Raw genomic sequence first — 14,516 nt, 5'->3', positions numbered from 1 at the left:
GCAGAGATCACGCCACTGCACTCTAGCCTGGGTGACAGAGCGAGACTGTCTCAAAAAAAAAAAAATTGACAAATTTATCTCCTCACTAAAAATTTAAAAATTTACTCGTGTGAACTTGTCACAAACACATAAAGCAAAGTGCACCTGTCTCATGCATTTTATGTATATTCTATCTTATTTCATAAAACCTTTGAGGTGGTTGGTGTACAGATAATGAATGTTTACCTTAGATTTCAAATGCACTTTATGAAGACTGTTAAAATGTTTAATCTATAGAAGATTCAGAACTTTGTAGGGACTTGGAGACCACAGCTTTCTAGGCCACAAAGTCAAAAAGCCTAGGAAACATACACCAAGAGAAACCATCTATAAGAAGCCAGGCAGAGGCCGAGCACGGTGGCTCACACCTGTAATCCCAGCACTTTGGGAGGCAGAGGGGGGCAGACCACTTGAGGTCAGGAGTTCCAGACCAGCCCAGCCAACATTGTGAAACCCTGTCTCTACTAAAAATACAAAAGTTAGCCAGGCGTGGTGGCACGTGCCTGTAGTCCCAGCTATTTGGGAGGCTGAGGCAGAAGAATCGCTTGAACCCGAGAGGCAGAGGTTGCAGTGAGCCGAGATCGCAGCACTGCACTCCAGCCTGGGTGACAGAGAGCAACTTCGTCTCAAAAAAAAAAAAAAAGAAGAAGAAGCCATACAGAAATCCTGTGTATCCAGGTGTCCTGAGGTCTTCAAGGTGAGGGCACTCACTGGTTCACTGGTCCTCTGTTGTTGTATAAGAATGTGAACATATTACTGAAATTTTAAGAGCCACCTATTTTTCTCCGTTTACAAAATATGTCAGCTGGGCATGGTGACTCATGCCTGTAATCCCAGCACTCTGGAGCCAGAGACGGGCAGATCACTTGAGGTCAGGAGTTTGAGATCAGCCCCAGCAACATGGCAAAACTCCGTCTCCACTAAAAATACAAAAATTAGTCATGGCACACACCTGTAATCCTAAATCTGGGAAGGCTGAGGCACAAGAATCACTTGAGCCTGGGAGGCAGAAGCTACAGCGAACCAAGATCCTGCCACTGCACTCCAGCCTGGGGGATAGAACAAGACTGTCTCAAAAAACAAAAACAAAACAAAATATGTCTGTTGCCATTAAGGAACGTTTTGTTCTGGCCCTCTCCAACTACTTGAGCCCAGGATTTTGAGACCAGCCTGGACAATATAGCAAGATCTACAAAAATTAAAAATTAGGCAGGCATGGTGGCACACACCTGTAGTCCTAGCCACTCGGGAGGCTGAGTGGGGAGAACCGCTAGAGCCTGGGAGGTCGAGGTTACCATGAGCTACTGTGTCCGGAACTGGTGGGTTCTTGGTCTCACTGACTTCAAGAATGAAGCCGCGGACCCTCGCGGTGAGTGTTACAGTTCTTAAAGGTGGCATGTCCAGAGTTTGTTCCTTCTGATGTTCAGATGTGTTCGGAGTTTCTTCCTTCTGGTGGGTTCGTGGTCTCGCTGGCTCAGGAGTGAAGCTGCAGACCTTCGCAGTGAGTGTTACAGCTCTTAAGGTGGCGAGCCTGGAGTTGTTCCTTCCTCCCAGTGGGCTAGTGATCTCGCTGGCTTCAGGAGTGAAGCTGCAGACCTTCGCAGTGAGTGTTACAGATCTTAAGGCGGCACGTCTGGAGTCGTTCGTTCCTCCTGGTGGGCTCGTGGTCTCACTGGCTTCAGGAGTGAAGCTGCAGACCTTCGCGGTGAGTGTTACAGCTCATAAAAGCAGTGTGGACCCAAAGAGTGAGCAGTAGCAAGATTTATTGCAAAGAGCAAAAGAACAAAGCTTCCACAGCCGTGAAAGCAGACCCAAGCGGGTTGCCCCTGTTGGCTCCAGCAGCCTGCTTTTATTCTCTTATTTGGCCCCACCCCATCCTGCTGATTGGTAGAGCCCAGTGGTCTGTTTTGACAGGGCACTGATTGGTGCGTTTACAATCCCTGAGCTAGACACAAAGGTTCTCCATGTCCCCACCAGAGTAGCTAGTTACAGAGTGTGGACACAAAGGTTCTCCACGTCCCCACCAGAGTAGCTAGATACAGAGTGTGGACACAAAGGTTCTCCAAGGCCCCACCAGAGTAGCTAGATACAGAGTGTCGATTGGTGCATTCACAAACCCAGGCCGGGCGCAGTGGCTCACGCCGGTAATCCCAGCACTTTGGGAGGCCGAGGCGGGCGGATCACGAGGTCAGGAGATCGAGACCATCCTGGGTAACACAGTGAAACCCTGTCTCTACTAAAAATACAAAAAAATTAGCCGGGCGTAGTGGCAGGCGCCTGTAGTCCCAGCTACTTGGGAGGCTGAGGCAGGAGAATGGTGTGAACCCGGGAGGTGGAGCTTACAGTGAGCCGAGATCACGCCACTGCACTCCAGCCTGAGCAACAGAGCAAGACTCCGTCTCAAAAAAAAAAAAAAAAAAAAACAGGTGGCCTCTGGCGGGCCTCCAGCCAGTTAGACCATTTGTCCAGGACATGTGCAGCTCAGCCAGCCACAGAACTGGAATTTTTCAGGAGCAGGGGGAGCATGGAGTTTGGACTTTGCTGAGCAACTGAAGTGGAGTGCAGAGCTTACTCACTTAGGAGAGAACACCATGGATGGCAAACAAGGTGCATGGATGGGAGCAAGCCCACGGGGCCAAGAGACTCTCCTGACACCAGGCTTCTTTCAAACCCATTGATGGGTGATTCTGTGTCTGATTGGTCTCCTACACCTGAAGCTGCCATCTACGGACATCAGCTGTCTCTGAGGAACCTCATCAGCCAGGGGTGGCTTGTGAACATCATCACGGCAGATCATGTTTCCCCACTCCATGAAGCCTGTCTCAGAGGTCATCCCTCTTGTGTAATGATTTTATTAAAGCATGGAGCTCAGGTGAATGGTGTGACAACAGACTAGCACACTCCACTGTTTAATGTTTGTGTCAGCAGCAGCCGGGATTATGCTTCTGCAGCATGGAGCCAGCGTTCGACCTGAGAGTGATCTGGCATCCCCCGTCCATGAAGCTGCTAGGAGAGGCCACGTGGAGTGTGTTGACTCTCTTATAGCTTATAGGGGCAATAATGACCATAACATCAGCCACCTGGGCACTTCACTGTATTTGGCTTGCGAAAACCAGCAGATAGCCTGTGTCAAGAAGCTTCTGGAGTCAGGAGCAGACGTGAACCAAGGGAGAGGTCAGGATTCCCCACTTCATGCAGTGGCCAGGACAGCCAGTGAAGAGCTGGATTTTGGAGCAGACACCCAGGCCAAGAATGCTGAAGGCAAATGTCCTGTGGAGCTGGTGCCTGCAGAGAGCCCTTTGATCCAGCTCTTCTTGGAGAGAGAAGGGCCCCCTTCTTTGATGCAGTTATGCCTAGAATTCAGAAGTGCTTTGGAATCCAGCAGCATCATAAGATACCCAAACTCGTCCTCCCAGAGGATCTGAGACGGTTTCTCCTACATCGTTATACGCATCAATGGAATGGATTCACAAACAACGTGAAAACATTATTGAGTGTTGTAGCCACTAGAATTTTAAAATCAAGTTGGGTTTATAGAGTTTGACTAGTTTTTTCGATTAGATTTGTATTAGTTATAAATTTGTTTATAGAGTTTGACTAATTTTTTTGATTAGATTTATATTTGTTAAACTCTGAAGCCAGAGTTTAAACACACTGCGTAAGTTTGTATTATTAGTTAGAAGGCATGGAGACTTTTTTCCCTGCTTGGAGAATGTCTAAAATAACAGTCATTGTTTTGCATATCTACTGCATGCCAAGCACTTTCTGCATCAGCTAATTCAGCCCTCACAGCAACTGGGTCAATATGTCCGATTTCCCAGGGCAAGGATAGAGGAGTCAGATTCAAATACAGGTTTTCTGACATTAACTTATGTGATGATTTGATCGAAGCAGGATTTTCCAGCATCGCTATCCTTGTTCCATCTCTGCTATATGGGAATGAAAATAAATAAATATATTTCAAAAAAATAAAAAAATAAAAAAACAGAGATGGTCTCCTGGAGTTGAATTCAGGTCTCCTCCTTAGATGGTGACCAAGGGAAAGCAGCTTACACTCCCTTTGCTGGTGTAACCAGCAGGTACTGCTGTAAACTTCCTGGTACAATACCTGAAACAAGGCAAACACTCAACAGATATCTTGCATGTATAGATTGATTCCCTTCTCTGCCAGTACAGTAACATCACTGAGAATGGACCCAGCAGTATAATAACATCAGTCACCACTAGATGGCAGTAATGGCACTAAGTAATTAGTTATTAAGATGTCCTTTTTAACAAAATGAAGTAGCTAAACAACTACCAAAAAGACTGGTCCTTCTTAGACCTAAGTATTATTTCTATTACCCAGATTTTACTCATTATTTCATTCAGCAAATATGTACTCAATGCCTACTATGTGTCAGGCACCACAGTAGGCAGTTAAGATACTAGGCTCAGCCAAGGAAGACACGGTACCTGCCCACACTTAAGGGGTAGGTAGGAAAATGGACAAAGAATCACACCAGTAAGATACCACAGCATAGTAAGTGCTGTGAGAGTGCATAAGGGAAGAAGCAGCCTGATAGGGGGAAAGGAAGATGTCCCTAAGAGGCAGATGAGAAAAAGATGAAGGAGCCAAGATCCAAGGAAGAAAAGACAGGAGGTGAGGGGTGGAAACGGGGTCGCCAGGAAGAGCGTGCCAAAGACTCAGAGCAGGCTGGGGCCTGCTGCTGGAGGGACATGCAGAGGCCAGGGCTTGCATGCCCTCAGGAGGCTTATTCAAGTTGGGAAGTTTTGTCTTTTTTTTTTTTTTTTTTTTTATTTAAAAAAAAAGGACTGGCACGGTGGCTCATGCCTGTAATCCCAGCACTTTGGAAGCCTGAGTCAGGTGGATCACGAGGTCAGGGGTTCAAGACCAGCCTGGCCAAGACGGTGAAACCCTGTCTCTACTAAAAATACAAAAAAATTAGCTGTGCATGGTGGCAGGCACCTGTAATCCCAGCTACTCCGGAAGCTGAGGCAGAGAATTGCTTGAATCCAGGAGGCAGAGGTTGCAGTGAGCCGAGATCATGCCACTGCACTCCAGTCTGTGCGACAGAGTGAGACTCCGTCTCAAAAAAAAAAAGAGAGAGAGAGAGAGGCAGGCCAGGTACGGTGGCTCACACCTGTAATCCCAACACTTTGGGAGGCCGAGGCAGGCAGATCACTGGAGGTCAGGAGCTTGAGACAACATGGTGAAACCCCATCTCTACTAAAAATACAAAAATTAGGCCGAGTGTGGTGGCTCACACCTGTAATCCCAGCACTTTGGGAGACTGAAGCAGGTGGATCACCTGAGGTCAGGAGTTCGAGACCAGCCCAGCCAACATGGCAAAACCCCGTCTCTACTAAAAATATAAAATCAGCCAGGCTGGTGGAGCGTGCCTGTAATCCTAGCTACTCAGAAGGCTGAGGCAGGACAATCACTTGAACCCAGGAGGTGGAGGTTGCAATGAGCCAAGATTGTGCCACTGGACTCCAGCCTGGGCAAAAAGACCAAAACTTGGTCTCAAAATAAATAAATAGATAAATTAATAAAAATACAAAAATTAGCTGGGCGTGGTGGTGCATGCCTGTAGTCCAAGCTACTTGGGAGGCTGAGGCACAAGAATTGCTTGAGCCTAGGAGGCGGAGGTTGCAGTGAGCTGAGATCGTGCCATTGCACTCCAGCCTGGGAGACAGGGCAAGACTGTCTAAAAAAAAAAAAAAAAAAAAAAAAAAGAATGTTAAAGAAAAATGATTATTTATGACATTTGTTAAAAGGCAGACTTTATCCAAAAGGAGCCACAGTGATAGGTGTAGGGACCACTGCCACAGGATCTTGCAGTGGGGACGGGAGAGTCGACTCAACCCCAACTTCAACAAAGACAAGGGGAGATTTATAACCAAGGAGCATGATCTTGGCTCACCACAACCTCTGCCTGCCAGGTTCAAGCAATTCTCCTGCCTCAGTCTCCCACACACCCAGGTAATTTTGTATTTTTAGTATAGATGAGGTTTCAACATGTTGATCAGGCTCGTCTCGAACTCCTGACCTCAAGTGATCCACCCACCTCAGCCTCCCAAAGTGCTGGGATTGCAGGCATGAGAAGCCACGCCTGGCCTCAGATAAGACTCTTGTAATGCTTTTTTTTGTTTTTGTTTTCAAGATGGAGTCTTGCTCTGTCGCCGAGGCTGGAGTGCAGTGGCGTGATCTTGGCTCGCTGCAACTTCTGCCATCTCAGTTCAAGCGATTCTCCTGCATCAGCCTCCCGAGTAGCTGGGATTATAGGTGTGTGCCACCACGCCCAGCTAATTTCTGTATTTTTAGTAAAGACAGGGTTTCAGCATCTTGGCCAGGCTGGACTTGAACTCCTGACCTCATGATCCACCCGTCTCAGCCTCCCAAAGTGCTGGGATTACAGGCGTAAGCCATTGCACCCAGCCCGAGACTCTTGTAATGTTTTAATAGGCTTCAAATGTTTCTAAATAAGAAATATTGGGGCATATAAAAATAGAAATACCAGGCCAAGGGCCGTGGCTCACGCCTGTAATCCCAGCACTTTGGGAGGCCAAGGCGGGTGGATCACCTGAGGTTGGGGGATCGAGACCAGCCAGACCAACATGGAGAAACCACATCTTTACTAAAAATACAAAATTAGCTGGGCATGGTAGCAGATGCCTGCAATCCCAGCTACTCGGGAAGCTGAGGCAGGAGAATCACTTGAACCCGGGAGGCAGAGGTTGCAGTGAGCCAAGATCGTGCCATCACACTCCAGCCTGGGCAACAAGAGCAAAACTCCATCTCAAAAAACAAAACAAACAAAATAGAAATACCTAGTAAGGACAGTAGTGTGTCAGCACACTGTCACATCTCACTAGCAGGTGTGAATATAGATTAAGCAAGACTGGTGATTAGCTGAGAATCGTTAAAGTTGGGTGATGGGTACATGGAGGTTCATTACATTATTTTCCACTTCTGTATATTTCAGGGTTTGGGTTTTTTCATCACAAAAAGTTTTGTGTTTGTTTTACGGTTTTGGGGTTTTTTTAGATAGCATCTTGCTCTATCACCCAGGCTGGGGTGCAGTGGTGTAAACATGGCTCACTGCAATTCTGACCTCCTGGGCTCAAGTGATCCTCCCTCCTCAGCCTCCCAAGTAGGTGGGGTTATAGGTGTGCACCACCACACCCAGCTAATTTTTTTTTTATTTTTGGTAGAGAGGGGATCTTGCTATGTTGCCCATGCTAGTCTCAAACCCCTGGGCTCAAGTGATCCTCCTGTCTCACCCTCCCAAAGTGCTGAGATTACAGGTGTGAGCCATCACACCCAGCATATCGAGAAGTTTTTTTCATTTTTTGGGTTTTGGGGGAAGTTTTTTGTTGTATTTTGTTTTTTTGTTTGTTTTTATTTTTGTTTTTGTTTTGAGACAGGATCTCTGTTGCCCAGGCTTGGGTGCAATGATGTGATCATGGCTCACTGCAGCCTGGACCTCCCAGGCTCAAGCAATCTAGTTTTTTGTTTCTTTGTTTTGTTTTATTTATTTATTTATTTATTTATTTATTTATTTATTTATTTTTGAGACAGAGTCTAGTTCTGTCACCCAGTCTACAGTGCAGCGGCGTGATCTTGGCTCACTGCAAGCCAAGACCTTGGCTCTGCCTCCTAGGTTCAAGTGATTCTCCTGCCTCAGCCTCCTGAGTATCTGGGACTATAGGCACCCGCCACCACGCCCAGCTAATTTTTGTATTTTTACTAGAGACAGGGTTTCATATGTTGGCCAGGATGGTCTCAAACTCCTGACCTCAGATGATCTGCCTGCCTCGGCCTCCCAAAGTGCTGGGATTACAGGCATGAACCACGGCACCTGGCCCCAAACAGTTGTTTAGTGAAGACGTTGCCTTAGTCTCTTCCCACTTAAAATATTTTCATTTACCCTACTGCCCTCCAAGGTAGAAGATGCACTAAAATCCAGTTCCTCCCTAGGTTTACTGTAATATATAAGCTTCTAAAATTTTTTTCATCTTATAAAGGTTGAAAATTGCTGATGACTAATTGGAAGCTTTGCACAAATCCTTGGAATTTTTTTTTTTTTTTTTTTTGAGATGGAGTCTTGCTTTGTCGCCCAGGCTGGAGTGCAGTGGCGCGATCTTGGCTCACTGCAGCCTCTGCCTCTTGGATTCAAGCAATTCTCCTGCCTCAGCCTCCCGAGTAGCTGGGACTACAGGCGCCCGCCACGCCCAGCTAATTTTTGTATTTTTAGTAGAGACAGGGTGTCACCATGTTGGCCAGAATGGTCTTGATCTCCTGACCTCATGATCCACTCACCTCAGCCTCCCAAAATGCTGTGATTACAAGCGCGAACCACGGCGCCCAGCCAATTCCTTGGGTTTAAGAGCCAACAGCTGCGAGAACTTCCCTCCCTTCTGGCAGGCAAACCAACTCCAAGGCGTGAAAGCCACAGGAACGCTGTGGAGATAAATGCAGGAAGACAGAGGTCCTACTCAACGGCACCATCACCCTGCACCGCTGCGGCCAGGCCTCCAAGGTTCCCTGGCTCCTTCTTCCAGGTTGCTGAAGGGGACCCTGGAGCACCTTGGCTGAGAGGAGTCCCTGCCCCAGCTTTGGGGGCACAGGCCCCTACTGTCCTTTTCCGCCTTGTCTCTGGCCCTTCTCCCCTATCTTCCAGCCACACTAAACAACGGGCCACACCCCGCTGCACTCAGCTGTCTCCCACAGACATGTTTTTGCCCTTTCTCACGCAGTAGCTCACTGCCTGGAATGCCCTTCCCAGCATTTCCCCTAGAAATTCCATTTGCTCTTCTGAATGCCTTATAAGGATCTCTTTTCCAGAAAATGTCCTTACTAATCCTATCAGTTGGGGTTACCTGGTCATCTCTCTACTTAGTGATCAGTGTTCAAATCCTGCTTCTCTATACCAGCTCTGTGAGGTTGAATGAGCTGTTCCATCTTTTCTGTCTAGGTTTTCTCATTTCTTTTTTTGTCCTTTTTTTTTTTTCGAGACAGGGTCTGGCTTTGTCATTCAGGCTAGAGTGCAGTTGCGCAATCTCGGCTCACTGCAACCTCCTCCTCCCAGGCTCAAGCAATCCTCCCACCTCAGCCTCCAGAATAGCTGGGACTATAGGCATGTGCCATCAAGCCCGACTAATCTTTTTGTATTTTTAGTAGAGATGTGGTTTTGCTACGTTGCCCATGCTGACCTTGAACTCTTTTTTTTTTTTTTTTTTGAGATGGAGTCTCGCTCTATCACCCAGGCTGGAATGCAGTGGCAAGATCTCGGCTCACAGCAAGCTCCGCCTCCCGGGTTCACACCATTCTCCTGCCTCAGCCTCCCGAGTAGCTGGGACTACAGGTGCCCGCCACCACGCCCGGCTAATTTTTTGTACTTTTAGTAGAGATGGGGTTTCACTGTGTTAGCCAGGATGGTCTCGATCTCCTGACCTCGTGATCTGCCCGTCTCAGCCTCCCAAAGTGCTGGGATTACAGGGGTGAGCCACCATGCCTGGCCGATCTTGAACTTTTGAGCTCAAAGTTATCTGCCCACCTTGGCCTCCCAGAGTGCTGGGATTACAGGCATGTGCCACCATGCCCGGCTGGGGCCATGCTCTTTCCGAAGCCTCCAGAGGAGACCCTCTGTTCCATACCTTTTTCTTCCGGTGTTGGTGGCAGTCCTTGGAGTTCCTTGCTTCATGGATGATACTTCACTCCAGTCTCTGTGGCAGAAATTATCTGGTGTGTGTAGACAAGCCTTCCTCTGTCTCCCTCTTAGGAAGATACATGTAGTAACACTTAAGGCCCACCCTGATCATCCAAAATCATCTCCCCATCTCAAGATACTTGTTTTTTTTGAGATGGAGTCTCGCTCTGTTTCCCAGGCTGGAAAGCAGTGGTGCAGTCTTGGCTCACTGCATCCTCCACCTCCCGGGCTCAAGTGATTCTCCTGCCTCAGCCTCCTAAGTAGCTGGGACCACAGGCATGTGCCACCATGCCCGGCTAATTTTTGAATTTTTAGTAGAGATGGGGTTTCACCACGTTGGCCAGGCTGGTCTTGAACTCCTGACTTCAAGTGATCCACCTGCCTCGGCCTCCCAAAGTGCTGGGATTACAGGCGTGAGCCATCGTGCCCGGCATCAAGATCCTTAAATTAAGCTGGGCGTAGTGAGCCGAGATCATGTCACTGCACTTCAGCCTGGGCGACAAAGCAAGACTCCATCTCAAAATAAAATAAAATAAAATAATTTTTTTTTTTGAGACGAAGTTTCGCTCTTGTTGCCCAGGCTGGAGTGCAATGGCACGATCCCGGCTCACCACAGCCTCCGCCTCCTGGGTTCTAGTGATTCTCCTGCCTCAGCCTTCCGAGTAGCTGGGATTACAGGCATGCACCACCACACCCGGCTAATTTTTTGTATTTTTAGTAGAGACAAGGTGTCTCCATGCTGGTTGGGCTGGTCTCGAACTCCCAGCCTCAGGTGATCCGCCCACCTCAGCCTCTCAAAGTGCTGGGATTACAGGCGTGAGCCACCACACCCTAAAATAAAATTGTTTTAAAAGTAAGATCTTTAACTTACACACCTGCACATTTGCAAAGCCCTTGTTGTTGTTGGGGTTTTGTTTTTTTTTTGAGACAGCATCTCACTGGGATTACAGGTGTGAGCCACCTTGCCCTGCCAGTGTTTTGGTTTTTGTTGTTTTTGCCAGATAAAGTAACATTCAGTTTCCACGTATTGGGATATCATTGGGAGACCATTATTCAGCCCACCACACACATCCCCAAATCTGTCAGGTTAAATGGAGGTAGATTTTTAAGCTTCCCAAGTAGCTGGGACTACAGGCATGCACCACTATGTCTGGCTAATTATTTTTATTTTTTATAGAGTTGGGGTCTCGCTACATTGCCCAGGCTGGTCTTGAACTTCTAGGCTCAAGCAAACCTCCTGCCTCTGCCTTCCAAAGTGCTGGGATTACCGGTATGAGTCACCACACTGAGCAAGGGAGAAGGAATTTCAACAGAGTCCCTATAATAACTCCACACCTCTCTAAAAACCGCACTGCTTGCCCCTCCCCACTCCCACAAGTTTTGGAGTTTCTGACTCCTGAAAGAGAATGAGTCACAGACAGTTCCCGTCAGAAAAGACGATGTCCCTCCCACCTCCCATTTAGTTCCCGTTTGTTTAGGATTCAAGTGTCTGATAGCTCCCCAGCCTATCCAGTTTCCCTCTTGCCTCCCCTCTACTACCCCCAGAAATGCTTGTGCAATATTGGACTGACTCACCCAGGAATAACTCATGACTCTCCTTTGTTTACAGTTCAAGAGACTAGAGTGTTGAAATATCTCAGCAAAGGCCACTGAGGGACTCTTCAGTCCAGGGACAATGAAACACTGGACAACCTGGGAGGAGCTAAGTACGTTCTCTGGCCTTCTCTCAGAGGGGCTTTTGCTGTGTTGTAACAGGCAGTGGTGTGTTGGTAAATATTTAACAAGGCATCTCCAAGGGGAAAAGCCTTAATATGTAGTGTTTACCTATTCCTGTGGTGTAAATACACCTGCTATGGCCAATTTCAAGCTACCAACATGATGTCATCGAAACCAAAGTTGGAAAGAAAAGTGCATCATCATTCTGAGCAGCTGACTCCAGCATGCCACTGTAGCTCCACTGACCTAAGGGAAAACTGTCAGTCTTCACTCCATGAGGATGTACAGACCCAGGGGCTGGACAATGTAGCTCTTACAAGATAATGATACAGTCAGTTTCCTAATTTCAGGGACCAAATATTACTGCTAAGAACAAATGGGAGGCCGGGTGCGGTGGCTCGCACCTGTAATCCAAGTGCTTTGGGAGGCTGAGGCGGGTAGATTACCTGAGGTCAGAGTTCGAGACCAGCCTGACCAACATAGTGAAACCTTGTCTCTACTAAACGTACAAAAATTAGCCGGGCATGGTGGCGTGCACCTGTAATCCCAGCTACTCAGGAGGCTGAGGCAGGAGAATCACTTGAACCCAGAAGGCGGAGGTTGCAGTGAGCCAAAATCGCGCCACTGCACTCCAGCATGGGCAATAGACCAAGACTCTGTCTCAAAAAAAAAAAAAAAAAAAGAACAAATGTGTAAAATAGTCACAGACCTTTACGATCCTGTCCAGTGATGAGGTTCTAGGTACAAAACAAACATTAACATCTTTCTCCTCTGGAATCGCTTGAACCAAGGAGGCAGAGGTTGCAGTGGGCCGAGATTGTGCCACTGCACCCCACCCTGGGAGTCAGAGTAAGACTCTACCTCAAGAAAAAAAAAAAATCTTTTTCCTCTGAACTCTCATCAAACTTCTATTTCTACATCTCTTTTTATTTTTTTTTTATTTAACGATGACTGTGCCAAGCAACGTTCCAAGTAAGGTATATACCTTGACACAATTCAACCTCACAACAAGCCTACAGGCAAGTACTTTATGTATTTATTTATTTGTTTACTATGTATTTATTGACACTGGGTCTCACTCTGTTGCCCAGGCTGGAGTGCAATGGCACCATCTGGGCTCACTGAAGCCTCGACCTCCCGGGCTCAAGCGATCCTCCCGCCTCAGCACCCCCAGAGTAGCTGGGATTACAGGCACACGCTACCACACCCAGCTAATTTTTGTAATTTTAATAGAGAGGGCATTTCGCCTTGTTGCCCAGGCTGGTCTCGAACTCCTGGACTCAGGCGATCCACCTGCTTCAGCCTCCCAAAGTGCTGGGATTACAGGCGTGAGCCACCGAGCCCAGCCTGGGGCAAGCACTTTTTAAAAATCTGTTTTACAAAGGAGCAAACTGAAGCGCTGAGAGGTTAAGTTACATGTCCAAAGTCACAAAGCCCTGAACTGCCTTTGCAATGCCCCTTAAAAAGTGGCAGAATAAATGACCACTCTCCCAACCCAAGAAGCTCTTCACATATTTCAGATTTAGATTCCACATAAAAATAAAAGTACTATGTGTACATATTTACATATAGTATATTTATGATCTACTTTATAGTTATTTTGTAGCTGTTGTTAGTAATGAAAATAAGAACAATTTTATACATCATGTGCTATGCAGAGACCACTAGACATGGTCATTGTTCAAAGGTCTAAACAGGAACTACATTTCTAAGAAATAATTTATTTTGGCCGGGCACGGTGGCTCACGCTTGTAATCCCAGCACTTTGGGAGGCCGAGGCGGGCGGATCACGAGGTCAGGAGATCGAGACCACGGTGAAACCCCGTCTCTACTAAAAAATACAAAAAATTAGCCGGGCATGGTGGCGGGTGCCTGTAGTCCCAGCTACTCGGAGAGGCTGAGGCAGGAGAATGGCGTGAACCCGGAAGGCGGAGCTTGCAATGAGCCGAGATTGCGCAACTGCACTCCAGCCCGGGCGACAGAGCGAGACTCCGTCTCAAGAAAAAAAAAAGAAAAGAAATAATTTATTTTATTTTATTTTTAGAGATGAGGTCTTGCTATGTTGCCTTGGGCTGGTCTCAGAACTCCTGAGCTCAAGTGATCCTCCTGCCTTGGCCTCCCAAAGCACGGGGATTACAAGCATGAGCCATGGTGCCTGGCCCTAAGAAATAATTTAATATTTCATTATTAACAACAACACCTGAAATTTATAGAGCATTTTTTTTTTTTGAGGCAGTCTCTCTCTCTGTTGCCCAGGCTGCAGTGCAGTCGCACTATCTCAGCTCACTGCAACCTCTGCCTCCTGGGTTTAAGCGATTCTCCTGCCTCAGCCTCCCAAGTAGCTGAGATTACAGGCACATGCCACCACACCCAGCTAATTTTTGTAGTTTTAGTAAAGATGGGGTTTCACCATATTGGCCAAGCTGGTCTTGAACTCCCGACCTCAAGTGATCTACCGGCCTCGGGTCTCCCAAACTGCTGGGATTACAGGTGTGACCAACTACGCCCGGCAGAGCATTTTATGTTTAAACAGTTTTTCATGTGTAATCAAGAGAGGATATGGGCCGGGCACGGTGGCTCACGCTTGTAATCCCAGCACTTTGGGAGGCCGAGGCGGGCGGATCACGAGGTCAGGAAATCGAGACCACAGTGAAACCCCCTCTCTACTAAAAATACAAAAAATTAGCCGGGCGTGGTGGCGGGCGCCTGTAGTCCCAGCTACTCGGAGAGGCTCAGGCAGGAGAATGGCGTGAACCCAGGAGGCGGAGCTTGCAGTGAGCCGAGATCGCGCCACTGCACTCCAGCCTGGGCGACAGAGCAAGACTCCGTCTCAAAAAAAAAAAAAAAAAAAAGACAGGATACGGAATCTGGAGCCAGTCAGACCTCAATTCAAATTCTGGTTTTAGTTCTAATACTGTTCTTAGTGTGTATGTATGTAGGTAGGTAGATTAGATTAGATTAGATTAGATATAGATTAGATTGATAGATAGATAGATTGATTTTTTTTTTTTTTTGAGACGGAGTCTCCCTCTGTTGCCCAGGCTG

General features: G+C 47.4%; 1 pseudogene; it reads left to right on the top strand.

Moving 5' to 3' along the window:
• The first annotated feature begins 2,630 nt into the window (after positions 1 to 2,630).
• Positions 2,631 to 3,464, top strand: LOC116463342 (ankyrin repeat and SOCS box protein 9-like; annotated as a pseudogene).
• The last annotated feature ends 11,052 nt before the right edge of the window (positions 3,465 to 14,516 follow it).

The sequence above is a fragment of the Hylobates moloch genome, unplaced genomic scaffold (genome assembly GCF_009828535.3).
Source record: "Hylobates moloch isolate HMO894 unplaced genomic scaffold, HMol_V3 SCAFFOLD_33, whole genome shotgun sequence".
In the NCBI taxonomy this organism is placed as follows: domain Eukaryota; kingdom Metazoa; phylum Chordata; class Mammalia; order Primates; family Hylobatidae; genus Hylobates; species Hylobates moloch.
Note: the sequence above shows the minus strand (reverse complement) of the source record. Positions and strands in the feature narration are given on the sequence as shown.